This window comes from Eleutherodactylus coqui, chromosome 7, assembly GCF_035609145.1.
Source record: "Eleutherodactylus coqui strain aEleCoq1 chromosome 7, aEleCoq1.hap1, whole genome shotgun sequence".
NCBI lineage: Eukaryota > Metazoa > Chordata > Amphibia > Anura > Eleutherodactylidae > Eleutherodactylus > Eleutherodactylus coqui.
The window spans coordinates 197294666-197321940 of record NC_089843.1 but is presented as its reverse complement, the minus strand read 5'-3'; the positions used below and the strand labels follow the sequence as shown (position 1 = coordinate 197321940).

Genomic DNA, 27275 nt, shown 5'->3' with positions numbered 1-27275 from the left:
AGGGGGTGCACCGGTCCTGGAGGTACTGCAATACCAGGTCAATGTGTGGAGTGGACAGAGCAAGCTCTTTTTCCAGCTCCCTGTTCTAAAAATCCATTTAATATATGGTCCCCAGATAGGGGACGTATCAGATATTAAACTGATAAGAACAGATTTTTTTTTAAGTTGACAAACCCCGAGGGGTATTTTTATTTTAACAACAAATTTCCAGACATAGTAAAAATGCTCATATAGTACATTAAAACACATTGTACAACATATTAAAGCATACCATATAAAACATTTTAAAACTTGTCTACATATATTTACATGTTGTTAAAAATCCACATTAAAATCACATAAAAGGGCGCTTGGTGGCACTATATGATGGAGCTCCATTCCCCGATAAGCCATTTCCTCGATAAAATAGGAAAGTTTTTCCTGAATACAATATAATATTCATATAATTCGTTAAGAGCAATGGATAAAATATCTTTAACCGATAAAACCTCATGCTTAAAAACTAAAATATTTCTGGATTTCCACAGAGCTGCCTTCACTGAGTTGACCATCTTCCATGCCATAATTCTCTCAGTCCGTGTGGGGCATTCCAGACATCCATATAATACTCCTTCCAGTGTTAGTTTTTTTAGTCTTGTTATTTTCTTAAGCAACGGTAAAAACTGAGTCCATATCCTCTTTGTTAAAAAGCAAGTCCATATCAGGTGCTGTGTTGACTCTTCCTCTGTACATCCGGGTCTTGGGCATGCGGCGGTGTTCGTCAGTCCTCTACGATGCTGGAATGCCCGGCATGGAAGACAGTCGTGTATGCAGCTCCAGGCCAGATCCTTCTGTGGGTTAAAAATATGATTATTAACCAATCTCCATGTTTCTTTTGTTTTGCGCTCATTAAAATTGCTGACTTGAACATAAAAACCACTTTCCTTAAAACTCTTTATCATTAATTTAGAATTCATTAAAACCTGTGCACTTTTTCCAGTAAAATCGTATAAAACCACAATTTTCTCTAAAATCGCATAGTCTTTGGACAGATTAAAAGAATAAGGGGAGTTTAAAACCGTTTTGAACCATCCGTTCCGCCTCATAAAATAACCTGTGTTGTAGCGTAAAAAGTAAGACCATGCGTGGTTTTTAAAAAGTGCGCCTAGGCACATACTAAAATACTTTATGTATAAAAAGGCTTTTATATCGGGGAAGTCTTTACCACCCATTATTTTTGGCTTCATTACTATTTCTCTTTTTAGTTTTTCCATTTTGGAGCTCCAGAAGAAGGTAAAAACAGCTTTTACGATTTTGTTAAAAACTCTACCAGGAGGGGGGAACACTAGGCTTAAATACAATAAAATCGGTAAAATCACCATTTTTATGATTAAAACTCTCCCCTCCATGGTCAACCTTCTCATATTCCACATACATATTTTCTTGTTTATCTTTTGTGCCACCAAGTCCCAGCTGTTAAGACCTCTGTTGTCCTCGTTGAAGGAGACACCTAAAATCTGCACCGAGTCGGACACAGGAATGGGGACATCTGACAATGGCAGGCCCCCGATGTTTAAAATACTACTTTTGTTAAAATTTACCTTAAAACCCGAGGCGCAGCAATAAAACTCAATTTGTCTGGTTGCTCTCTGGATCGACAGGGTGTCCCTTCCAAGAATTGTCACATCGTCCATGTACCCCACTACTTTGGCCTCGATCCCCCCCCCACCGGGCAGGGGGATCCCACGGATCAGCTTGTCCCGTCTTATGGTGCATAGAAGAGGCTCTAGTGTGCAGATAAAAAGTAGTGGGGACAAGGGACACCCCTGCTTTACCCCGGACTTTAAAAGTACTTCCTGTGTCCTAAAACCATTGACTAAAATTCTACTTGTGCAGTTGTTGTAAAACGCTTTTAAAGACAATAAAAAACCTTCCGGTATACCCATTCTCTCTAAAACCTTAAAAAGATAAAAATGTGACACACGGTCAAAGGCTTTTTCAAAGTCGATAGTTAAAACCGCCATTTTCCCGTTCCTGGACTTTGTGTCACTAATACAATCTTTTAAGAGGTTAAGATTCTCCCATATGCTCCTCCCGGGCACCCCACAGACCTGGTTGGGGTGTACAACTTTGCTTATTACGGTCTTGAGTCTATTTGCGCATATTTTGGCCATTATCTTGTAGTCACTGTTCAGAAGGGTGACCGGTCTCCAGTTTTTGATATCAGTTTTGTCTCCTTTCTTGTATAAAAGAGACACGTCACCCTTCTTCCAGGACCCCGGGAGGGCTTTCGACATAAAAACCTCAGTAAAAAGGGAGAAAAGGTCATCCTTAAAAATACCAAAAAAGGTGACATAAAACTCTATGGGTATACCATCGGGCCCAGGCACCTTACCTGGTTTAAAACTTTTAATAGTGTCTAAAATCTCCTGTTCTGTGATGTCCCGTGATAAAATCTCACGAGAACCAGGATCTAAAACGTCAGTGATCTCCTTCAACGAGTCATTCATAAAATCACTGTCAACAGTTTTTGTATTAAAAAGATCCGCATAAAACTCATACACTTTCTTTAAAATACCCTGTATGTCCTTGGTGCCACCGAGATCATCGAGGACTGTCCGCTTGTCTCGTATTTTCTTAAAGAAGTACCTGGAGCAGGTCTCGTTCTCCTCCAGATGTTTCACTTTCGAACGGAATATGATCTCTTTTCCTCTCTGCTCCAGGCACCGGGAGATCTCTTTCTTCACCTCGATGATCTCGTGGTCCACCTCTATATCATGTTCACGGAACTTATACAGGGTCTGCAGGCGAGTATTCAGATTAGAATAAGATGTGCGTTTTGCTTTGGCCTTGGCGATCCCAACCTTGATAAAAAATGATTTGAATTTTTGTTTCATCTTCTCCCACCACTGGCTGGTGGGAGTGTTGGGATCTTTCACTCGCCTGCAGTTTCTATAAAAAGTGATAAAATCAGATAAAATCTGCGGATCTTCTAAAAGGGACACGTTAAATTTCCAGGCATTCTTACCGGCTTTTCTCTTAAAAACGGTTTCAACTTTAAAATATAAAAGCTTGTGATCAGAAAACACGTTAGTAAAAGAATCACATCTAAAAGGCAGTATTTGATAAGAACAAAACATAAAATCTATCCTGGAGCTGCAGATCTTGTTGCTCCAGGTGACGCCGGCTTCCTCTGATGCATTGGGGTTGCATGTTTTAAAAGCATCAGTAAGTTTGGCGTCTAAAATCACGTTGCTTAGTAAAGCAGAGGTCTTGTCATAATTTCTACTTACTGATCTGGAAAGCCGGCGTTCCCCCTTTAAAATGCAATTAAAATCCCCCGCTAAAATAAGAGGATCAGAATCGCTAATAAAAAGAGGTAAAATCTCTAGCATTTCTGCACGTTCGTTCTTATCTGCTGATCCGTAAAAGTTTAAAAACTGCCATTTTATACCATTAATAAAAGCCTTGACCAATAAAATTCTGCCTGGTAAAATTTCGTTAATAGTATCAATTAAAACGTTCCCTTTAAAAAGAATGGCGACCCCCGCCGATCTGGTCTCGTTAGAGCCGGACCAGACCGACGGTCCATGTACCCAGTCCTCTTGGTATTTTTTATACTGGGCCCTATGCGGGATCCCGCACTCCTGCAGGAAGAAAACGGAGGCAGCAAAAATTGTCAGATAGCTGAAGAGGGCGACCCTCCTCACGTGGCTCTCGATGCTTCTGACATTAAAAGTGAGTCCCGATAGAGCAGCCATTGGAGACTAGGTGATAACGAGGGTCTTCTCTTAGAAGTCTCCGGGCAAGCCAAAGACCTCGCTGGCACTCTCGCACCCCCCCGCATCCGAATCCATCGTAAGCGGGGATGCTGGAGAGGAACCTACCTCACTAAGTGGACCCCCTACGGTGCCCGAGAGAGGGATCTGCGTGAGATCCCATATCGCCTGTATTCCCTCCGGAATCTCCAAGGGGGCTAGCAGGCCAGCTCCCGTCTCCATCTCTTCCCCTTCTGTCGGGGTGGGTACTCGGCTCGTTCCTGATCCACCACTCTCGGAGGTGGCACCCCCCGCCCCCTCCTGCCGAGGAGGGGGAGGGGCCTTCTGCGATGACACCGCAGTGGGTACTTTCTCCGGGTCCTCCGGCTCCGCCGGGATCTCCGGAGTTCCCCCCTGCACCACCTCCGAGTATAACCTTCCGCCCGAGCCTTTCCTCCTTTTGTTTGCTGCCGCTGCCGCCGTGCCCCCCGGGTCCTCCGCCTCAGGCACCGCTTGAGCGGGCATCTTGGGAGGGTCTGGACCGGCTTCCTTGGCCCTACTACCTCCACCGGTTTCCCGGGAGGGAGAGCCTGTCCGCCGATCACTCACCCTCCGCTTGATGCTCCGCTGCTCCAAACCGTCCTTCTTGGGGGGTCCACTGGAGACCTCCATCTCCTCAGGTTCCTCTCCCTGGGGGGGTGTTGTTCGGTTCTCTGGCTGCCCTGGCCGCTCCTCGGGTCCGGGCCGCCCTTGCTGCTCCGCTTTCTGTGCTCTGTGGGGACAAGACGTGTAGAGGTGACCAACACCGCCGCAAAAAAAGCACCCTTTTCCTTTCTTATATTGACTCGTTTCATGGTCTGTGCCCCCACATTTCTTGCATGTACTTGCGCAATTTTCTTTTTGGTGACCGTATTGTGAGCAAATCCTGCAGAAGTCAGGCATTCCCGCAAAGTACAGGTCGCCATTCACTTTCCCCAATTTAAAACGCGCGGGCTGTAAGATCACTCCCCCGGGCCGACTGGGGTCACTTACACACGTGGCCTGGAATCGCCATTTTGAGGTCCAAATACCAAACTCGTTCATAATCTTTCCCATACATCTGACGGATTTGAAATAACGTAGTAGGAAGTCCTCGACCTCTTTAACGTCAATGTAGGGAGAATACATCTTAATCACTACGAGTTTAGTGATGTCAAGGACGTGCTCGACTAGCAAGACACCCTCAAGCCTCGGATCTTTTTTCTCGGGAATCGCTGCCACTACGTCACGGAAGATGCCATTTTCGGTAAAAGTTACGTCATAGATCCGACGCTTGGGGTAATCTTGTATCGCTAGTATTTCGCGTTTCTGCACGTTAAAAGCTCCTTTAAGCACGTCCTCGACCACATACTTCAAGCCACGTGTGTCCGCACTGTCCAAAAAAGAGACACGTATCGTGTTCTTAATCCGCGCATAAGCCGGTATGTCGTGTGGGCCCTCGCCCATTTTAGAAATCGTCGTGATCACAAGACCGCTCTTGTGATGTCCAACTAGGTGGGTGCCCTCCTCTGGCCCGGAGACCAGAAGAGGCCGGGGGATCGCGACTCGTTTACCCTGGGACTAATCCCTCTCCCCAATAGCAGCAGGCGGGTGAAGCCCACCGGAGTGGGCGATCCCGCCAGGCAGAGGAGAGGGGTACCCGAGTTACCTCCTGACTAAGACCGCCTGTACCAGGTACACTTGATCTTAGCCAAAAGGCCGAGAAGCGATAACCCGTAACGGGTTTCACCTGTAGCCCGGTCCGCCCAACTCCACTTCCAAGGCTTGAGGCAACACGCTCAGCCAGCACTCTGGGCGCACCCACAATGCACCCAGGCAGCTGGGAGAGTTTGTAAAACTTTCCATAGCCCCGCCCCACGCCTTCTCAACCGCGCCCAGCCTCACACCCTCAGTCCTTCCTCTTGCACCGTGCTCACGCATCCTAGGCTTGCAGAGCCTGCTGCTGCTGCTGCTACTGCAGGACTCATCAGCTCCCTAAAAAGGATGGTTAAGCCGGCGATGACACTAGAAGCAAGCACTAGTTTGTCTCTGAAGGTGCGTCGGTCGGTCGGTTGGAGGGATCTCTTCGGCCGGCCGCATTTCCAGTGGGGACGGATGGAAACTTTTTACCTAAAATAAGGGAAATTGGCTTCGGCCCCATAGGGCTTTATTGCCTTCCCCTGGGCCAGCATTAGTAGACCCTAGTAAGGAGAATATTAGAGCGGCATGGTCATCCGAAGAACTTAAAAACATACAGCAGGCCTTTTTTGCCCGCCATACATACATAACTACAGATTTTATATTTTTTTTTACATATATACATTATATATATACACACATTATATATATATATATACAAACATACATACATATACACACACACACACACACAATCTTAAATCTATCTTTAATCTATATCTACAAAATCTGTAATTTAGAAATAATCCATATCTATATTCTACATAATTAATAAAGATAGATAGATAGACTCACATACATACATACATACATACATACTGTATGCAATTGAGCCAGGTGTTTGGAAGGCTGACGATGTCACTCCTTTGTGATGTCATGAGCCAGGTGTATGGCAGGCTGATCTCACTCCATTGTGATGTCATCAATTTAGAAGCATTAATACCGGGCTTGGCAGCCATTTTAGTCAGTCTCTGCTGCAGCTGGGAGACGGGAGATGGTCTTTATTTCCACCAAGAAGCTGCAGAACTACCGGTAACTGCATCATTTTTATTTTATTCAATATAGGTTTTATTGGTTTCATGGAGGGGGGGAAACTTTTGCCTTATCTCAAAGCAATGTAAAAATAACTTTGACAATGAAACTTAATAAATCAATTTCGAGTTGAACTATATCATGTTTGTCTGTGATATTTTATAAGGTCTACAAACAGGGGAATGAGGGGAGGGTAAGGGGGGGGGAGTGGTAAGGGAGGGTAGGTATCTATGACACGGGAGAAAGAGAAAATAAAACAAAAGGGGGGGGGGGCTCCGGAATTGTTGTTTCTCTTTACGATTGTGGTTTAAACGTGTTACTCACATGCCCCTGTCTGTAACCACTTGGTAAATAGGGGTGAGCTCCAGGCATCTATGCATATCGCCCAGGTGTGATCCAATTTATCATAGCCTGACGGCTCATCTAGAAGCCTCATTCTCTCCATACGCTCTATTTCGTGGATCATTGTTATTTTTAGTGGAGTGCATTTTTTATGCAGCACACAAGGGGGAGACAGCGGCCTACCAAAATCTAGTTGGCTGCTGCTGTGGCTTTCTTTTTTTAAAAAAAAGGTAGGTTCCGTTCTTCCATGGTGAGGAATAGGCAGGGAGGTTCCGTTTTTGCCAGCTGGGGAATGCTTATAGGCAAGGCCTTATCCCTGGTGGTGCATGTAACGTCAGACCACGTTTTAGACATGCAGCAGCAGCATTCAGTCAGTGGCTGACAAACGAGCTCTATGCAAGTTTACATTAAACAGACACATTTCTTTCTTTACTGTATTGACTGCGGTCTGTAATCGAGCGGTTGAACTGTTTCTGTGTCCATGCATTGAATAAAGCAATACATCCTTGTAAAGTAGACGTCCGTTCGTTGGAGTTCTTTGCTCCCCGAGTGTTGCTCCATCTCTAAACGTTGGCCTGGATCTTCATGGACGAATACTGCCCATCCCACGTGGAGCGTGTATCTCAGCCCGCGTGGAGTGCTGCAGTCCAATGAGGTATTCCGTGCTACATAGCAAGCCTTGGGCCTGTGTGATTGGGGGTCCGCTGCTGTCTGTCCACTCTGAAGCGCGCATCCGGGGCCGGCCGCTTTTCGACTACCAGCGACTGCAGGTCACACACACAGGCTGGTTGGAATGGCCTAGCATTATCCTGATCCGGAGGTGTAACTTGAAGCTGCGGGGCCCCAGTACAAAGTCTGGAACTGGGCCCCCAAACTACAAAGCTTCATTGATAGCATTGGTTTACAATGTGGGGAAGAGAGACTTTATGGGCCCGCTGGGGCTCCGGGCCCCCTGCACATACACCCATGACCCGAATACGTGGAGCATACAGACGCAGGCTGCCAGGATACGCTGTGCCGGCCCGATGTTTCCAACTTGGCTATTAGCGCAGCGGTAGGTACGACTATAGAGTGCGGCTGCCATATGAACTGGTGTGTGTGTGTGTGTGTGTGTTGTTTTGCTTCCAGTTGTACCTGTGCTGTGCACACTCTGGCAGACGCAGCTGCTCAGTGGATACAATGTTGCGAGCAGACGGGCTGAGTGTCAATCAAAGTGCTTGGGTGGTGGTAGCAGCAGCCGCCGCCACAGCTGCGCTGCACCTCTTGCTCGTCGGTTTTGTTTTTCTGCTTTTGGAAACTGTTGTAGGAAAGGGGGTGCACCGGTCCTGGAGGTACTGCAATACCAGGTCAATGCGTGGAGTGGACAGAGCAAGCTCTTTTTCCAGCTCCCTGTTCTAAAAATCCATTTAATATATGGTCCCCAGATAGGGGACGTATCAGATATTAAACTGATAAGAACAGATTTTTTTTTTAAGTTGACAAACCCTCCACAAGGGGGGGGTGTTTTTATTTGCACAACATATATTTACATAGACGCTTTAAAAATGCTTATCAATAGTACATTAAAACATATTAATAACACATTAAAACATACCATTTAAAACATTCGTCTACATAATATACGTTAAAAAATCCAGAACAAATTAAAAATCACATAAAAGGGCACTTGGTGGCATCAGATTATGGAGCTCCATTCTGCTAAAAGCCATTTTCTTGCTAAAACAGGAAAATTTTTCTTGTCTACTAAAAAGTACTGGTGCATCTCATTAAGAGTAATTGATAAAATGTCCTTCACAGATAAAGCTTCATGTTTAAAAACTAGAATATTTCTGGTTTTCCATAGAGCTGCTTTGACCGAATTGACCATCTTCCATGCCATAATTCTTTGAGTCTGTGTGGGGCATTCCAGGCATCCATATAAAACGGCATCCAATGTAAGTCTCTTAAGTCCGGTAATCTTTCTCATGAGCGGCAATATTTTAGTCCATACTTTCTTGGCGATAAAACAAGTCCATATAAGATGTAGTGTTGTCTCTTCTCCTGGGCATCCGGGTCTTGGGCATGCGGCAGTGTTGGTCAAACCTCTACGATGCTGGAATGCCCGGCATGGAAGACAGTCATGGACGCAGCTCCAGGCCAGATCTTTCTGTGAATTAAAAATATAGTGGTTAACCATCATCCAGGTCTCTTTACTCTTTTTTTCGTTAAAATTACTGACTTGTACATAAAAACCACTTTCTTTTATGGTTTTTAAAATGACTTTACTATTCATTAAAATTTGCGCACTTTTGCCAGTAAAATTATATAAAATCACTATTTTTTCTAAAATCTTATACTCATGGGGCAAGTTAAAAGAATAAGGGGAATTTAAAACCGTGTGGAACCATCCATTCCTCCTCATAAAATAGCCAGTGTTGTATCGTAAAAAATAAGACCAATAGTGATTTTTAAAAAGAGCACCAATACACAAACTAAAATACTTCGTATATAAAAAGGCTTTAAAATCAGGGAAATCTTTTCCTCCCATCTCCTTCGGCTTCATTACGATTTCCCTGCTGAGTTTTTCCATCTTGGAGCTCCATAAGAATGTGAAGCATGCCTTTACAATTTTATTAAAAACTCTGCCAGGAGGGGGAAACACTAAGCTTAAATACAGTAAAATGGGTAAAATCACGGCTTTTGTGACTAAAACCCTCCCCTCCATGGTCAGCTGCCGCATGCTCCACATACAAATTTTCTTATTGACTTTCTGTGCCACCAAGTCCCAACTATTAAGACCTCTGTTGTCCTCGTTGAAGGAGACACCTAAAATTTGCACTGAGTCGGACACAGGGATGGGGACATCTGACAATGGCAGGTCCCCGATGTTTAAAATGCTACTCTTGTTAAAATTTACCTTAAAACCCGAGGCGCAGCAATAAAACTCAATTTGCCTTGATGCTCTCTGGATTGACAGGGTGTCCCTTCCAAGTATTGCCACATCGTCCATGTACCCCACTACTTTGGCCTCGATCCCCCCCCCCCCCCCCCCCTGCCGGGCAGGGGGATCCCTCGGATCAGCTTGTCCCGTCGGATTGTACATAAAAGAGGCTCTAGGGCGCAGATAAAAAGTAGTGGGGACAAGGGACACCCCTGCTTCACCCCGGAATTTAAAAGTACTTCCTGTGTCCTAAAACCATTGACTAAAATTCTGCTTGAGCAATTATTGTAAAACGCTTTAAGAGACAATAAAAAACCTTCCGGTATACCCATTCTCTCTAAAACCTTAAAAAGATAAAAATGTGACACTCGGTCAAAGGCTTTCTCGAAGTCTATTGTTAAAATAGCCATTTGACCTTGTCTTGATTTTGTGTCACTAATAACATCTTTGATCAGGTTAAGATTCTCCCATATGCTCCTCCCGGGCACCCCACAGACCTGGTTGGGGTGTACAATTTTGCTTACTACGGTCTTTAGTCTGTTCGCACATATTTTGGCCATTATTTTGTAGTCACTGTTCAGAAGGGTGATCGGTCTCCAGTTTTTGATGTCAGTTTTGTCTCCTTTCTTGTATAAAAGAGACACGTCATCCTTCCTCCAGGACCCCGGGAGGGCTTTAGACATAAAAACTTCAATAAAAAGGGAGAAGAGGTCATCCTTAAAAATACCAAAAAAGGTGACATAAAACTCTATGGGTATACCATCGGGCCCAGGCACCTTACCTGGTTTAAAACTCTTAATAGTCTCTAAAATCTCCTGTTCTGTGATGTCCCTTGATAAAATCTCACGAGAACCAGGATCTAAAACGTCAGTGATCTCCTTCAACGAGTCATTCATAAAATCAATGTCAACAGGTTTAGTATTAAAAAGATCCGCATAAAACTCATACACTTTCTTTAAAATACCCTGTATGTCCTTGGTGCCACCGAGATCATCGAGGACTGTCCGCTTGTCTCTTATCTTCTTGAAGAAGTACCTGGAGCAGGTTTCATTTTCCTCCAGATGTTGTACTTTAGAGCGGAAGATTATTTCTTTTCCCCTCTGCTCCAGGCACCGGGCGATCTCTTTCTTCACCTCGATGATCTCGTGGTCCACCTCTATGTCATGTTCACGGAACTTATACAGGGTTTGCAGGCGAGTGTTCAGGTTGGAATAAAATGTACGTTTTTCTTTAGCCTTGGCGATCCCAACCTTGATAAAAAAGTTTTTAATTTTTTGCTTCATCATCTCCCACCACTGGCTGGTGGGAGTGTTGGGATCTTTCACTCGGCTGCAGTCTTTATAAAAAGTGATAAAATCGGATAAAACCTGCGGATCTTCTAAAAGGGACACGTTAAACTTCCAGGCATTTTTACCGGATTTCCTCTTTAAAACGGTATCAACTTTAAAATATAAAAGCTTATGGTCAGAGAAAATGTTGGTAAAAGAATCGCATCTAAAAGGCAGTACTTGATAAGAACAGAACATAAAATCTATCCTGGAGCTGCAGATCTTGTTGCTCCAGGTGACGCCGGCTTCCTCTGATGCATTGGGGTTGCATTTCTTAAAAGCATCAGTGAGCTTGGCGTCTAAAATCAGATTTTTTAACATAGAAGAGGTCTTATCATAATTTCTGCTCACTGAGCTAGAAAGCCGGCGTTCCCCCTTTAAAATACAATTAAAATCCCCTGCTAAAATCAGGGGGTCAGAATCATTAATAAAAAGGGGTAAAATCTCTAGCATCTCTGCTCGCTCTTTCTTATCAGCTGATCCATAAAAGTTTAAAAACTGCCACTTTATACCATTGATAAAAGCCTTGACCAATAAAACTCTGCCTGGTAAAATTTCATTAATAACGTCAATTAAAACGTTCCCTTTAAAAAGAATGGCGACCCCCGCCGATCTGGTCTCGTTAGAGCCGGACCAGACCGACGGTCCATGTACCCAGTCATCTTGGTATTTTTTGTAGTTTGCTCTATGCGGGATGCCGCACTCCTGCAGGGAAAATACGGAGGCAGCAAAGATAGTCACGTAGTTGAAGAGGGCGACCCTCCTCACGTGGCTCTCGATACTTCTGACATTAAAAGTGAGTCCCGACAGAGCAGCCATTGGAGACTAGGATATACGTGGGTCTTCAAAAGTCTCCGGGCAAGCCAAAGACCTCGCTAGCACTCTCACACCCCCCCGCATCCGAATCTATCGAGAACGGCGATGCTGGAGAGGAACCCACTCCACTTAGTGGACCCCCGACGGTGCCCGAGAGAGGGATTTGCGTTAGATCCCATACCGATTCTATTCCTTCCGGAAACTCCAAGGGGGCCAGCAGGCCGGCTCCCGTGCTTATTTCTGTCCCCTCCGCCGGGGTGGGTACTTGGCTCACTTGCGTTTCTGTGTCCTCGGAGGTGGCACCCCGCGCCCCCTCCTGGCCGGGAGGGGGAGGGGCCTTCTGGGATGACACAGCAGGGGGTACTTTCCCCGGATCCTCCGACTTCGTCGGGATCTCCGGGGTTCCCCCCTGCACCACCTCCGAATAGAGCTTGCCTGCTGAGCCTTTCCGCCGTTTCTGCGTTGCGGCCGCTGTGCCCCCTGGGTCCTCCACCTCGGGCACCGCTTGAGCGGGCATCTTCGGAGGGCCTGGACCGGCTTCCCCGGCTCTACTACCTCTACCGGTTTCCCGGGAGGGAGAGCCTGTCCGCCGGTCACTCACCCTCCTTTTGATGCTCCGCTGCTCCTTACCACTCTGGGGGGGTCCACTGGAGACCTCCATCTCCTCAGGTTCCTCTCCCTGGGGGGGTGCTGCTTGGTCATCTGGCTGCCCTGGCTGCTCTTTGGGTCCGGGTCGCCCTTGCTGCTCCGTCTTCTGTGCTCTGTGGGGGCAAAACGTGTAGAGGTGACCAACACTGCCGCAAAAATAACATCCTTTCCCTTTCTGACATTGACTAGTTTCGTGATCCGTGCCCCCACACTTCTTACAGGTGCTCGCACAGGAATCCTTATGGTGACCGTATTCTGAACAAATCCTGCAGAAGTCGGGCATTCCCGCAAAGTACAGGTCGCCATTCACTTTGCCCAATTTAAAACGCGCTGGCGGCAAGATCACTCCCCCCGGCTTACTGGGGTCACTTACACACGTGGCCTGGAAACGCCACTTCGAGGTCCAGATGCCAAACTCGTTCATAATCTTTCCCATACATCTGACGGATTTAAAATAGCGTAAGAGGAAATCCTCAACCTCTTTAACGTCAATGTAGGGTGAATACATCTTAATCACCACGAGTTTGGTTATGTCGAGGACATGCTCGACCAGCAGGACACCCTCAAGCTTCGGATCTTTTTTGTTTGGTATGGCTGCAACCAGATCACGAAAGATGCCCGTCTCAGTTAGGGTGACGTCATAGATCCGTCGCTTGGGGTAGTCTTGGATCGCTAGAATCTCACGTTTTTGCACATTAAACACTCCTTGCAGCACGTCCTCGACCACATACCTCAGGCCACGTGTATCCGCACTATTGGTAAAAGAGACACGTACGGTGTTCTTTATGCGCGCATAAGCCGGTATTTCGGTTGGGTTTTCACCCATGTTGTGGATATAGTGTCACAAACCGCTTTGTGACGCCTAGGAATAAGTGCCCTCCTCTGGCCCGGAGACCAGAAGAGGCAGGGGGATCGCGACTCGTTTACTCTGGGACTAATCCCTCTCCCTAATGGCAGCAGGCGGGTGAAGCCCACCGAAGTGGGCGATCCCGCCAGGCAAAGGAGAGGGGTACCCGAGTTACCTTCCGGCTAAGACTTCCTGTACCAGGTACACTTGGTCTTAGCCAAAAGGCCGAGAAGCGATAACCCGAAATGGGTTTCACCTGTAGCCCGGTCCGCCCAACTCCACTTCCAAGGCTTGAGGCAACACGCTCAGCCAGCACTCTGGGCGCACCCACAATGCACCCAGGCAGCTGGGAGAGTTTGTAAAACTTTCCATAGCCCCGCCCCACGCCTTCTCAACCGCGCCCAGCCTCACACCCTCAGTCCTTCCTCTTGCACCGTGCTCACGCATCCTAGGCTTGCAGAGCCTGCTGCTGCTGCTGCTACTGCAGGACTCGTCAGCTCCCTACAAAGGATGGTTAAGCCGGCGATGACACTAGAAGCAAGCACTAGTTTGTCTCTGAAGGTGCGTCGGTCGGTCGGTTGGAGGGATCTCTTCGGCCGGCCGCATTTCGAGTGGGGTCGGATGGAAACTTTTTACCTAAAATAAGGGAAATTGGCTTCGGCCCCATAGGGCTTTATTGCCTTCCCCTGGGCCAGCATTAGTAGACCCTAGTAAGGAGAATATTAGAGCGGCATGGTCATCCGAAGAACTTAAAAACATACAGCAGGCCTTTTTTGCCCGCCATACATACATAACTACAGATTTTATATTTTTTTTTACATATATACATTATATATATACACACATTATATATATATATATATACAAACATACATACATATACACACACACACACAATCTTAAATCTATCTTTAATCTATATCTACAAAATCTGTAATTTAGAAATAATCCCTATCTATATTCTACATAATTAATAAAGATAGATAGATAGACTCACATACATACATACATACATACATACTGTATGCAATTGAGCCAGGTGTTTGGAAGGCTGACGATGTCACTCCTTTGTGATGTCATGAGCCAGGTGTATGGCAGGCTGATCTCACTCCATTGTGATGTCATCAATTTAGAAGCATTAATACCGGGCTTGGCAGCCATTTTAGTCAGTCTCTGCTGCAGCTGGGAGACGGGAGATGGTCTTTATTTCCACCAAGAAGCTGCAGAACTACCGGTAACTGCATCATTTTTATTTTATTCAATATAGGTTTTATTGGTTTCATGGAGGGGGGGGAAACTTTTGCCTTATCTCAAAGCAATGTAAAAATAACTTTGACAATGAAACTTAATAAATCAATTTCGAGTTGAACTATATCATGTTTGTCTGTGATATTTTATAAGGTCTACAAACAGGGGAATGAGGGGAGGGTAAGGGGGGGAGTGGTAAGGGAGGGTAGGTATCTATGACACGGGAGAAAGAGAAAATAAAACAAAAAGGGGGGGGGGGGCTCCGGAATTGTTGTTTCTCTTTACGATTGTGGTTTAAACGTGTTACTCACATGTCCCTGTCTGTAACCACTTGGTAAATAGGGGTGAGCTCCAGGCATCTATGCATATCGCCCAGGTGTGATACAATTTATCATAGCCTGACGGCTCATCTAGAAGCCTCATTCTCTCCATACGCTCTATTTCGTGGATCATTGTTATTTTTAGTGGAGTGCATTTTTTATGCAGCACACAAGGGGGAGACAGCGGCCTACCAAAATCTAGTTGGCTGCTGCTGTGGCTTTCTTTTTTTAAAAAAAAGGTAGGTTCCGTTCTTCCATGGGGAGGAATAGGCAGGGAGGTTCCGTTTTTGCCAGCTGGGGAATGCTTATAGGCAAGGCCTTATCCCTGGTGGTGCATGTAACGTCAGACCACGTTTTAGACATGCAGCAGCAGCATTCAGTCAGTGGCTGACAAACGAGCTCTATGCAAGTTTACATTAAACAGACACATTTCTTTCTTTACTGTATTGACTGCGGTCTGTAATCGAGCGGTTGAACTGTTTCTGTGTCCATGCATTGAATAAAGCAATACATCCTTGTAAAGTAGACGTCCGTTCGTTGGAGTTCTTTGCTCCCCAAGTGTTGCTCCATCTCTAAACGTTGGCCTGGATCTTCATGGACGAATACTGCCCATCCCACGTGGAGCGTGTATCTCAGCCCGCGTGGAGTGCTGCAGTCCAATGAGGTATTCCGTGCTACATAGCAAGCCTTGGGCCTGTGTGATTGGGGGTCCGCTGCTGTCTGTCCACTCTGAAGCGCGCATCCGGGGCCGGCCGCTTTTCGACTACCAGCGACTGCAGGTCACACACACAGGCTGGTTGGAATGGCCTAGCATTATCCTGATCCGGAGGTGTAACTTGAAGCTGCGGGGCCCCAGTACAAAGTCTGGAACTGGGCCCCCAAACTATAAAGCTTCATTGATAGCATTGGTTTACAATGTGGGGAAGAGAGACTTTATGGGCCCCCTGCACATACACCCATGACCCGAATACGTGGAGCATACAGACGCAGGCTGCCAGGATACGCTGTGCCTGCCCGATGTTTCCAACTTGGCTATTAGCGCAGCGGTAGGTACGAACTATAGAGTGCGGCTGCCATATGAACTGGTGTGTGTGTGTGTGTGTTGTTTTGCTTCCAGTTGTACCTGTGCTGTGCACACTCTGGCAGACGCAGCTGCTCAGTGGATACAATGTTGCGAGCAGACGGGCTGAGTGTCAATCAAAGTGCTTGGGTGGTGGTAGCAGCAGCCGCCGCCACAGCTGCGCTGCACCTCTTGCTCGTCGGTTTTGTTTTTCTGCTTTTGGAAACTGTTGTAGGAAAGGGGGTGCACCGGTCCTGGAGGTACTGCAATACCAGGTCAATGCGTGGAGTGGACAGAGCAAGCTCTTTTTCCAGCTCCCTGTTCTAAAAATCCATTTAATATATGGTCCCCAGATAGGGGACGTATCAGATATTAAACTGATAAGAACAGATACTACACTTGATTTTAGCCAAAAGGCCGAGAAGCGATAACCCGTAACGGGTTTCACCTGTGGCCCGGTCCGCCCAACTCCACTTCCAAGGCTTGAGGCAACACGCTCAGCCAGCACTCTGGGCGCACCCACAATGCACCCAGGCAGCTGGGAGAGTTTGTAAAACTTTCCATAGCCCCGCCCCACGCCTTCTCAACCGCGCCCAGCCTCACACCCTCAGTCCTTCCTCTTGCACCGTGCTCACGCATCCTAGGCTTGCAGAGCCTGCTGCTGCTGCTGCTACTGCAGGACTCGTCAGCTCCCTACAAAGGATGGTTAAGCCGGCGATGACACTAGAAGCAAGCACTAGTTTGTCTCTGAAGGTGCGTCGGTCGGTCGGTTGGAGGGATCTCTTCGGCCGGCCGCATTTCCAGTGGGGACGGATGGAAACTTTTTACCTAAAATAAGGGAAATTGGCTTCGGCCCCATAGGGCTTTATTGCCTTCCCCTGGGCCAGCATTAGTAGACCCTAGTAAGGAGAATATTAGAGCGGCATGGTCATCCGAAGAACTTAAAAACATACAGCAGGCCTTTTTTGCCCGCCATACATACATACATACATACATACATACATAACTACAGATTTTATATTTTTTTTACATATATACATTATATATATATACACATTATATATATATATATATATATATATATATACACACACACATACACACACACAAACAATCTTAAATCTATCTTTAATCTATATCTACAAAATCTGTAATTTAGAAATAATCCATATCTATATTCTACATAATTAATAAAGATAGATAGAAAGATAGATAGATAGACTCACATACATGCATACATACATACATACTGTATGCAATTGAGTCAGGTGTTTGGAAGGCTGATGATGTCACTCCTTTGTGATGTCATGAGCCAGGTGTATGGCAGGCTGATGTCCCTCCATTGTGATGTCATCAATTTAGAAGCATTAATACCGGGCTTGGCAGCCATTTTAGTCAGTCTCTGCTGCAGCTGGGAGACGGGAGATGGTCTTTATTTCCACCAAGAAGCTGCGGAACTACCGGTAACTGCATCATTTTTATTTTATTCAATATAGGTTTTATTGGTTTCATGGAGGGGGGGAAACTTTTGCCTTATCTCAAAGCAATGTAAAAATAACTTTGACAATGAAACTTAATAAATCAATTTCGAGTTGAACTATATCATGTTTGTCTGTGATATTTTATAAGGTCTACAAACAGGGGAATGAGGGGAGGGTAAGGGGGGGAGTGGTAAGGGATGGTAGGTATCTATGACACGGGAGAAAGAGAAAATAAAACAAAAAAGGGGGGGGGGCGGGCTCCGGGATTGTTGTTTCTCTTTACGATTGTGGTTTAAACGTGTTACTCACATGTCCCTGTCTGTAACCACCTAGTAAATAGGGGTGAGCTCCGGGCATCTATCCATATCGCCCAGGTGTGATACAATTTATCATAGCCTGACGGCTCATCTTGAAGCCTCATTCTCTCCCTACGCTCTATTTCGTGGATCAATGTTATTTTTAGTGGAGTGCATTTTTTATGCAGCACACAAGGGGGAGACAGCGGCCTACCAAAATCGAGTTGGCTGCTGCTGTGGCTTTCTTTTTTTTAAAAAAAAGGTAGGTTCCGTTCTTCCATGGTGAGGAATAGGCAGGGAGGTTCCGTTTTTGCCAGCTGGGGAATGCTTATAGGCAAGGCCTTATCCCTGGTGGTGCATGTAACGTCAGACCACGTTTCAGCATTCAGTCAGTCAGTGGCTGACAAACGAGCTCCATGCAAGTTTACATTAAACAGACACATTTCTTTCTTTACTGTATTGACTGCGGTCTGTAATCGAGCGGTTGAACTGTTTCTGTGTCCATGCATTGAATAAAGCAATACATCCTTGTAAAGTAGACGTCTGTTCGTTGGAGTTCTTTGCTCCCCGAGTGTTGCTCCATCTCTAAACGTTGGCCTGGATCTTCATGGACGAATACTGCCCATGCCACGTGGAGCGTGTATCTCAGCCCGCGTGGAGTGCTGCAGTCCAATGAGGTATTCCGTGCTACATAGCAAGCCTTGGGCCTGTGTGATTGGGTGTCCGCTGCTGTCTGTCCACTCTGAAGCGCGCATCCGGGGCCGGCCGCTTTTCGACTACCAGCGACTGCAGGTCACACACACAGGCTGGTTGGAATGGCCTAGCATTATCCTGATCCGGAGGTGTAACTTGAAGCTGCGGGGCCCCAGTACAAAGTCTGGAACTGGGCCCCCAAACTATAAAGCTTCATTGATAGCATTGGTTTACAATGTGGGGAAGAGAGACTTTATGGGCCCCCTGGGGCTCCGGGCCCCCTGCACATACACCCATGACCCGAATACATGGAGCATACAGACGCAGGCTGCCAGGATACGCTGTGCCTGCCCGATGTTTCCAACTTGGCTATTAGCGCAGCGGTAGGTACGAACTATAGAGTGCGGCTGCCATATGAACTGGTGTGTGTGTGTTTTGCTTCCAGTTGTACCTGTGCTGTGCACACTCTGGCAGACGCAGCTGCTCAGTGGATACAATGTTGCGAGCAGACGGGCTGAGTGTCAATCAAAGTGCTTGGGTGGTGGTAGCAGCAGCCGCCGCCACAGCTGCGCTGCACCTCTTGCTCGTCGGTTTTGTTTTTCTGCTTTTGGAAACTGTTGTAGGAAAGGGGGTGCACCGGTCCTGGAGGTACTGCAATACCAGGTCAATGCGTGGAGTGGACAGAGCAAGCTCTTTTTCCAGCTCCCTGTTCTAAAAATCCATTTAATATATGGTCCCCAGATAGGGGACGTATCAGATATTAAACTGATAAGAACAGATTTTTTTTTAAGTTGACAAACCCCGAGGGGTATTTTTATTTTAACAACAAATTTCCAGACATAGTAAAAATGCTCATATAGTACATTAAAACACATTGTACAACATATTAAAGCATACCATATAAAACATTTTAAAACTTGTCTACATATATTTACATGTTGTTAAAAATCCACATTAAAATCACATAAAAGGGCGCTTGGTGGCACTATATGATGGAGCTCCATTCCCCGATAAGCCATTTCCTCGATAAAATAGGAAAGTTTTTCCTGTCTACAATATAATATTCATATAATTCGTTAAGAGCGATGGATAAAATATCTTTAACCGATAAAACCTCATGCTTAAAAACTAAAATATTTCTGGATTTCCACAGAGCTGCCTTCACTGAGTTGACCATCTTCCATGCCATAATTCTCTCAGTCCGTGTGGGGCATTCCAGACATCCGTATAATACTCCTTCCAGTGTTAGTTTTTTTAGTCTTGTTATTTTCTTAAGCAACGGTAAAAACTGAGTCCATATCCTCTTTGTTAAAAAGCAAGTCCATATCAGGTGCTGTGTTGACTCTTCCTCTGTACATCCGGGTCTTGGGCATGCGGCGGTGTTCGTCAGTCCTCTACGATGCTGGAATGCCCGGCATGGAAGACAGTCGTGTATGCAGCTCCAGGCCAGATCCTTCTGTGGGTTAAAAATATGATTATTAACCAATCTCCATGTTTCTTTTGTTTTGCGCTCATTAAAATTGCTGACTTGAACATAAAAACCACTTTCCTTAAAACTCTTTATCATTAATTTAGAATTCATTAAAACCTGTGCACTTTTTCCAGTAAAATCGTATAAAACCACAATTTTCTCTAAAATCGCATAGTCTTTGGACAGATTAAAAGAATAAGGGGAGTTTAAAACCGTTTTGAACCATCCGTTCCGCCTCATAAAATAACCTGTGTTGTAGCGTAAAAAGTAAGACCATGCGTGGTTTTTAAAAAGTGCGCCTAGGCACATACTAAAATACTTTATGTATAAAAAGGCTTTTATATCGGGGAAGTCTTTACCACCCATTATTTTTGGCTTCATTACTATTTCTCTTTTTAGTTTTTCCATTTTGGAGCTCCAGAAGAAGGTAAAAACAGCTTTTACGATTTTGTTAAAAACTCTACCAGGAGGGGGGAACACTAGGCTTAAATACAATAAAATCGGTAAAATCACCATTTTTATGATTAAAACTCTCCCCTCCATGGTCAACCTTCTCATATTCCACATACATATTTTCTTGTTTATCTTTTGTGCCACCAAGTCCCAGCTGTTAAGACCTCTGTTGTCCTCGTTGAAGGAGACACCTAAAATCTGCACCGAGTCGGACACAGGAATGGGGACATCTGACAATGGCAGGCCCCCGATGTTTAAAATACTACTTTTGTTAAAATTTACCTTAAAACCCGAGGCGCAGCAATAAAACTCAATTTGTCTGGTTGCTCTCTGGATCGACAGGGTGTCCCTTCCAAGAATTGTCACATCGTCCATGTACCCCACTACTTTGGCCTCGATCCCCCCCCCACCGGGCAGGGGGATCCCACGGATCAGCTTGTCCCGTCTTATGGTGCATAGAAGAGGCTCTAGTGTGCAGATAAAAAGTAGTGGGGACAAGGGACACCCCTGCTTTACCCCGGACTTTAAAAGTACTTCCTGTGTCCTAAAACCATTGACTAAAATTCTACTTGTGCAGTTGTTGTAAAACGCTTTTAAAGACAATAAAAAACCTTCCGGTATACCCATTCTCTCTAAAACCTTAAAAAGATAAAAATGTGACACACGGTCAAAGGCTTTTTCAAAGTCGATAGTTAAAACCGCCATTTTCCCGTTCCTGGACTTTGTGTCACTAATACAATCTTTTAAGAGGTTAAGATTCTCCCATATGCTCCTCCCGGGCACCCCACAGACCTGGTTGGGGTGTACAACTTTGCTTATTACGGTCTTGAGTCTATTTGCGCATATTTTGGCCATTATCTTGTAGTCACTGTTCAGAAGGGTGACCGGTCTCCAGTTTTTGATATCAGTTTTGTCTCCTTTCTTGTATAAAAGAGACACGTCACCCTTCTTCCAGGACCCCGGGAGGGCTTTCGACATAAAAACCTCAGTAAAAAGGGAGAAAAGGTCATCCTTAAAAATACCAAAAAAGGTGACATAAAACTCTATGGGTATACCATCGGGCCCAGGCACCTTACCTGGTTTAAAACTTTTAATAGTGTCTAAAATCTCCTGTTCTGTGATGTCCCGTGATAAAATCTCACGAGAACCAGGATCTAAAACGTCAGTGATCTCCTTCAACGAGTCATTCATAAAATCACTGTCAACAGTTTTTGTATTAAAAAGATCCGCATAAAACTCATACACTTTCTTTAAAATACCCTGTATGTCCTTGGTGCCACCGAGATCATCGAGGACTGTCCGCTTGTCTCGTATTTTCTTAAAGAAGTACCTGGAGCAGGTCTCGTTCTCCTCCAGATGTTTCACTTTCGAACGGAATATGATCTCTTTTCCTCTCTGCTCCAGGCACCGGGAGATCTCTTTCTTCACCTCGATGATCTCGTGGTCCACCTCTATATCATGTTCACGGAACTTATACAGGGTCTGCAGGCGAGTATTCAGATTAGAATAAGATGTGCGTTTTGCTTTGGCCTTGGCGATCCCAACCTTGATAAAAAATGATTTGAATTTTTGTTTCATCTTCTCCCACCACTGGCTGGTGGGAGTGTTGGGATCTTTCACTCGCCTGCAGTTTCTATAAAAAGTGATAAAATCAGATAAAATCTGCGGATCTTCTAAAAGGGACACGTTAAATTTCCAGGCATTCTTACCGGCTTTTCTCTTAAAAACGGTTTCAACTTTAAAATATAAAAGCTTGTGATCAGAAAACACGTTAGTAAAAGAATCACATCTAAAAGGCAGTATTTGATAAGAACAAAACATAAAATCTATCCTGGAGCTGCAGATCTTGTTGCTCCAGGTGACGCCGGCTTCCTCTGATGCATTGGGGTTGCATGTTTTAAAAGCATCAGTAAGTTTGGTGTCTAAAATCACGTTGCTTAGTAAAGCAGAGGTCTTGTCATAATTTCTACTTACTGATCTGGAAAGCCGGCGTTCCCCCTTTAAAATGCAATTAAAATCCCCCGCTAAAATAAGAGGATCAGAATCGCTAATAAAAAGAGGTAAAATCTCTAGCATTTCTGCACGTTCGTTCTTATCTGCTGATCCGTAAAAGTTTAAAAACTGCCATTTTATACCATTAATAAAAGCCTTGACCAATAAAATTCTGCCTGGTAAAATTTCGTTAATAGTATCAATTAAAACGTTCCCTTTAAAAAGAATGGCGACCCCCGCCGATCTGGTCTCGTTAGAGCCGGACCAGACCGACGGTCCATGTACCCAGTCCTCTTGGTATTTTTTATACTGGGCCCTATGCGGGATCCCGCACTCCTGCAGGAAGAAAACGGAGGCAGCAAAAATTGTCAGATAGCTGAAGAGGGCGACCCTCCTCACGTGGCTCTCGATGCTTCTGACATTAAAAGTGAGTCCCGATAGAGCAGCCATTGGAGACTAGGTGATAACGAGGGTCTTCTCTTAGAAGTCTCCGGGCAAGCCAAAGACCTCGCTGGCACTCTCGCACCCCCCCGCATCCGAATCCATCGTAAGCGGGGATGCTGGAGAGGAACCTACCTCACTAAGTGGACCCCCTACGGTGCCCGAGAGAGGGATCTGCGTGAGATCCCATATCGCCTGTATTCCCTCCGGAATCTCCAAGGGGGCTAGCAGGCCAGCTCCCGTCTCCATCTCTTCCCCTTCTGTCGGGGTGGGTACTCGGCTCGTTCCTGATCCACCACTCTCGGAGGTGGCTCCCCCCGCCCCCTCCTGCCGAGGAGGGGGAGGGGCCTTCTGCGATGACACCGCAGTGGGTACTTTCTCCGGGTCCTCCGGCTCCGCCGGGATCTCCGGAGTTCCCCCCTGCACCACCTCCGAGTATAACCTTCCGCCCGAGCCTTTCCTCCTTTTGTTTGCTGCCGCTGCCGCCGTGCCCCCCGGGTCCTCCGCCTCAGGCACCGCTTGAGCGGGCATCTTGGGAGGGTCTGGACCGGCTTCCTTGGCCCTACTACCTCCACCGGTTTCCCGGGAGGGAGAGCCTGTCCGCCGATCACTCACCCTCCGCTTGATGCTCCGCTGCTCCAAACCGTCCTTCTTGGGGGGTCCACTGGAGACCTCCATCTCCTCAGGTTCCTCTCCCTGGGGGGGTGTTGTTCGGTTCTCTGGCTGCCCTGGCCGCTCCTCGGGTCCGGGCCGCCCTTGCTGCTCCGCTTTCTGTGCTCTGTGGGGACAAGACGTGTAGAGGTGACCAACACCGCCGCAAAAAAAGCACCCTTTTCCTTTCTTACATTGACTCGTTTCATGGTCTGTGCCCCCACATTTCTTGCATGTACTTGCGCAATTTTCTTTTTGGTGACCGTATTGTGAGCAAATCCTGCAGAAGTCAGGCATTCCCGCAAAGTACAGGTCGCCATTCACTTTCCCCAATTTAAAACGCGCGGGCTGTAAGATCACTCCCCCGGGCCGACTGGGGTCACTTACACACGTGGCCTGGAATCGCCATTTTGAGGTCCAAATACCAAACTCGTTCATAATCTTTCCCATACATCTGACGGATTTGAAATAACGTAGTAGGAAGTCCTCGACCTCTTTCACGTCAATGTAGGGAGAATACATCTTAATCACTACGAGTTTAGTGATGTCAAGGACGTGCTCGACTAGCAAGACACCCTCAAGCCTCGGATCTTTTTTCTCGGGAATCGCTGCCACTACGTCACGGAAGATGCCATTTTCGGTAAAAGTTACGTCATAGATCCGACGCTTGGGGTAATCTTGTATCGCTAGTATTTCGCGTTTCTGCACGTTAAAAGCTCCTTTAAGCACGTCCTCGACCACATACTTCAAGCCACGTGTGTCCGCACTGTCCAAAAAAGAGACACGTATCGTGTTCTTAATCCGCGCATAAGCCGGTATGTCGTGTGGGCCCTCGCCCATTTTAGAAATCGTCGTGATCACAAGACCGCTCTTGTGATGTCCAACTAGGTGGGTGCCCTCCTCTGGCCCGGAGACCAGAAGAGGCCGGGGGATCGCGACTCGTTTACCCTGGGACTAATCCCTCTCCCCAATAGCAGCAGGCGGGTGAAGCCCACCGGAGTGGGCGATCCCGCCAGGCAGAGGAGAGGGGTACCCGAGTTACCTCCTGACTAAGACCGCCTGTACCAGGTACACTTGATCTTAGCCAAAAGGCCGAGAAGCGATAACCCGTAACGGGTTTCACCTGTAGCCCGGTCCGCCCAACTCCACTTCCAAGGCTTGAGGCAACACGCTCAGCCAGCACTCTGGGCGCACCCACAATGCACCCAGGCAGCTGGGAGAGTTTGTAAAACTTTCCATAGCCCCGCCCCACGCCTTCTCAACCGCGCCCAGCCTCACACCCTCAGTCCTTCCTCTTGCACCGTGCTCACGCATCCTAGGCTTGCAGAGCCTGCTGCTGCTGCTGCTACTGCAGGACTCATCAGCTCCCTAAAAAGGATGGTTAAGCCGGCGATGACACTAGAAGCAAGCACTAGTTTGTCTCTGAAGGTGCGTCGGTCGGTCGGTTGGAGGGATCTCTTCGGCCGGCCGCATTTCCAGTGGGGACGGATGGAAACTTTTTACCTAAAATAAGGGAAATTGGCTTCGGCCCCATAGGGCTTTATTGCCTTCCCCTGGGCCAGCATTAGTAGACCCTAGTAAGGAGAATATTAGAGCGGCATGGTCATCCGAAGAACTTAAAAACATACAGCAGGCCTTTTTTGCCCGCCATACATACATACATACATAACTACAGATTTTATATTTTTTTTACATATATACATTATATATATATACACATTATATATATATATATATATATATATATACACACACACATACACACACACAAACAATCTTAAATCTATCTTTAATCTATATCTACAAAATCTGTAATTTAGAAATAATCCATATCTATATTCTACATAATTAATAAAGATAGATAGAAAGATAGATATAGATAGATAGATAGATAGATAGATAGATAGATAGATAGACTCACATACATGCATACATACATACATACTGTATGCAATTAAGTCAGGTGTTTGGAAGGCTGATGATGTCACTCCTTTGTGATGTCATGAGCCAGGTGTATGGCAGGCTGATGTCCCTCCATTGTGATGTCATCAATTTAGAAGCATTAATACCGGGCTTGGCAGCCATTTTAGTCAGTCTCTGCTGCAGCTGGGAGACGGGAGATGGTCTTTATTTCCACCAAGAAGCTGCGGAACTACCGGTAACTGCATCATTTTTATTTTATTCAATATAGGTTTTATTGGTTTCATGGAGGGGGGGAAACTTTTGCCTTATCTCAAAGCAATGTAAAAATAACTTTGACAATGAAACTTAATAAATCAATTTCGAGTTGAACTACATCATGTTTGTCTGTGATATTTTATAAGGTCTACAAACAGGGGAATGAGGGGAGGGTAAGGGGGGGGAGTGGTAAGGGAGGGTAGGTATCTATGACACGGGAGAAAGAGAAAATAAAACAAAAAAGGGGGGGGGGCGGGCTCCGGGATTGTTGTTTCTCTTTACGATTGTGGTTTAAACGTGTTACTCACATGTCCCTGTCTGTAACCACCTAGTAAATAGGGGTGAGCTCCGGGCATCTATCCATATCGCCCAGGTGTGATACAATTTATCATAGCCTGACGGCTCATCTTGAAGCCTCATTCTCTCCCTACGCTCTATTTCGTGGATCAATGTTATTTTTAGTGGAGTGCATTTTTTATGCAGCACACAAGGGGGAGACAGCGGCCTACCAAAATCTAGTTGGCTGCTGCTGTGGCTTTCTTTTTTTTTAAAAAAAAGGTAGGTTCCGTTCTTCCATGGTGAGGAATAGGCAGGGAGGTTCCGTTTTTGCCAGCTGGGGAATGCTTATAGGCAAGGCCTTATCCCTGGTGGTGCATGTAACGTTAGACCACGTTTCAGCATTCAGTCAGTCAGTGGCTGACAAACGAGCTCCATGGAAGTTTACATTAAACAGACACATTTCTTTCTTTACTGTATTGACTGCGGTCTGTAATCGAGCGGTTGAACTGTTTCTGTGTCCATGCATTGAATAAAGCAATACATCCTTGTAAAGTAGACGTCCGTTCGTTGGAGTTCTTTGCTCCCCGAGTGTTGCTCCATCTCTAAACGTTGGCCTGGATCTTCATGGACGAATACTGCCCATCCCACGTGGAGCGTGTATCTCAGCCCGCGTGGAGTGCTGCAGTCCAATGAGGTATTCCGTGCTACATAGCAAGCCTTGGGCCTGTGTGATTGGGGGTCCGCTGCTGTCTGTCCACTCTGAAGCGCGCATCCGGGGCCGGCCGCTTTTCGACTACCAGCGACTGCAGGTCACACACACAGGCTGGTTGGAATGGCCTAGCATTATCCTGATCCGGAGGTGTAACTTGAAGCTGCGGGGCCCCAGTACAAAGTCTGGAACTGGGCCCCCAAACTATAAAGCTTCATTGATAGCATTGGTTTACAATGTGGGGAAGAGAGACTTTATGGGCCCCCTAGGGCTCCAGGCCCCCTGCACATACACCCATGACCCGAATACGTGGAGCATACAGACGCAGGCTGCCAGGATACGCTGTGCCTGCCCGATGTTTCCAACTTGGCTATTAGCGCAGCGGTAGGTACGAACTATAGAGTGCGGCTGCCATATGAACTGGTGTGTGTGTGTGTGTTGTTTTGCTTCCAGTTGTACCTGTGCTGTGCACACTCTGGCAGACGCAGCTGCTCAGTGGATACAATGTTGCGAGCAGACGGGCTGAGTGTCAATCAAAGTGCTTGGGTGGTGGTAGCAGCAGCCGCCGCCACAGCTGCGCTGCACCTCTTGCTTGTCGGTTTTGTTTTTCTGCTTTT

General features: G+C 46.3%; 4 non-coding genes across 4 annotated transcripts; all 4 read right to left on the bottom strand.

Annotated features, from left to right (window-relative positions):
* LOC136573939 (U2 spliceosomal RNA) lies at positions 1 to 186 on the bottom strand. Its single transcript, XR_010786139.1, has one exon. It is a non-coding gene; the product is annotated as a U2 spliceosomal RNA (small nuclear RNA).
* A 7950-nt stretch (positions 187 to 8136) lies between these two features.
* On the bottom strand, positions 8137 to 8325 carry LOC136573942 (U2 spliceosomal RNA). The gene has a single exon (XR_010786142.1). It is a non-coding gene; the product is annotated as a U2 spliceosomal RNA (small nuclear RNA).
* A 7927-nt stretch (positions 8326 to 16252) lies between these two features.
* LOC136573835 (U2 spliceosomal RNA) lies at positions 16253 to 16443 on the bottom strand. The gene has a single exon (XR_010786053.1). It is a non-coding gene; the product is annotated as a U2 spliceosomal RNA (small nuclear RNA).
* A 2667-nt stretch (positions 16444 to 19110) lies between these two features.
* LOC136573856 (U2 spliceosomal RNA) lies at positions 19111 to 19296 on the bottom strand. Its single transcript, XR_010786073.1, has one exon. It is a non-coding gene; the product is annotated as a U2 spliceosomal RNA (small nuclear RNA).
* Positions 19297 to 27275: the final 7979 nt, after the last annotated feature.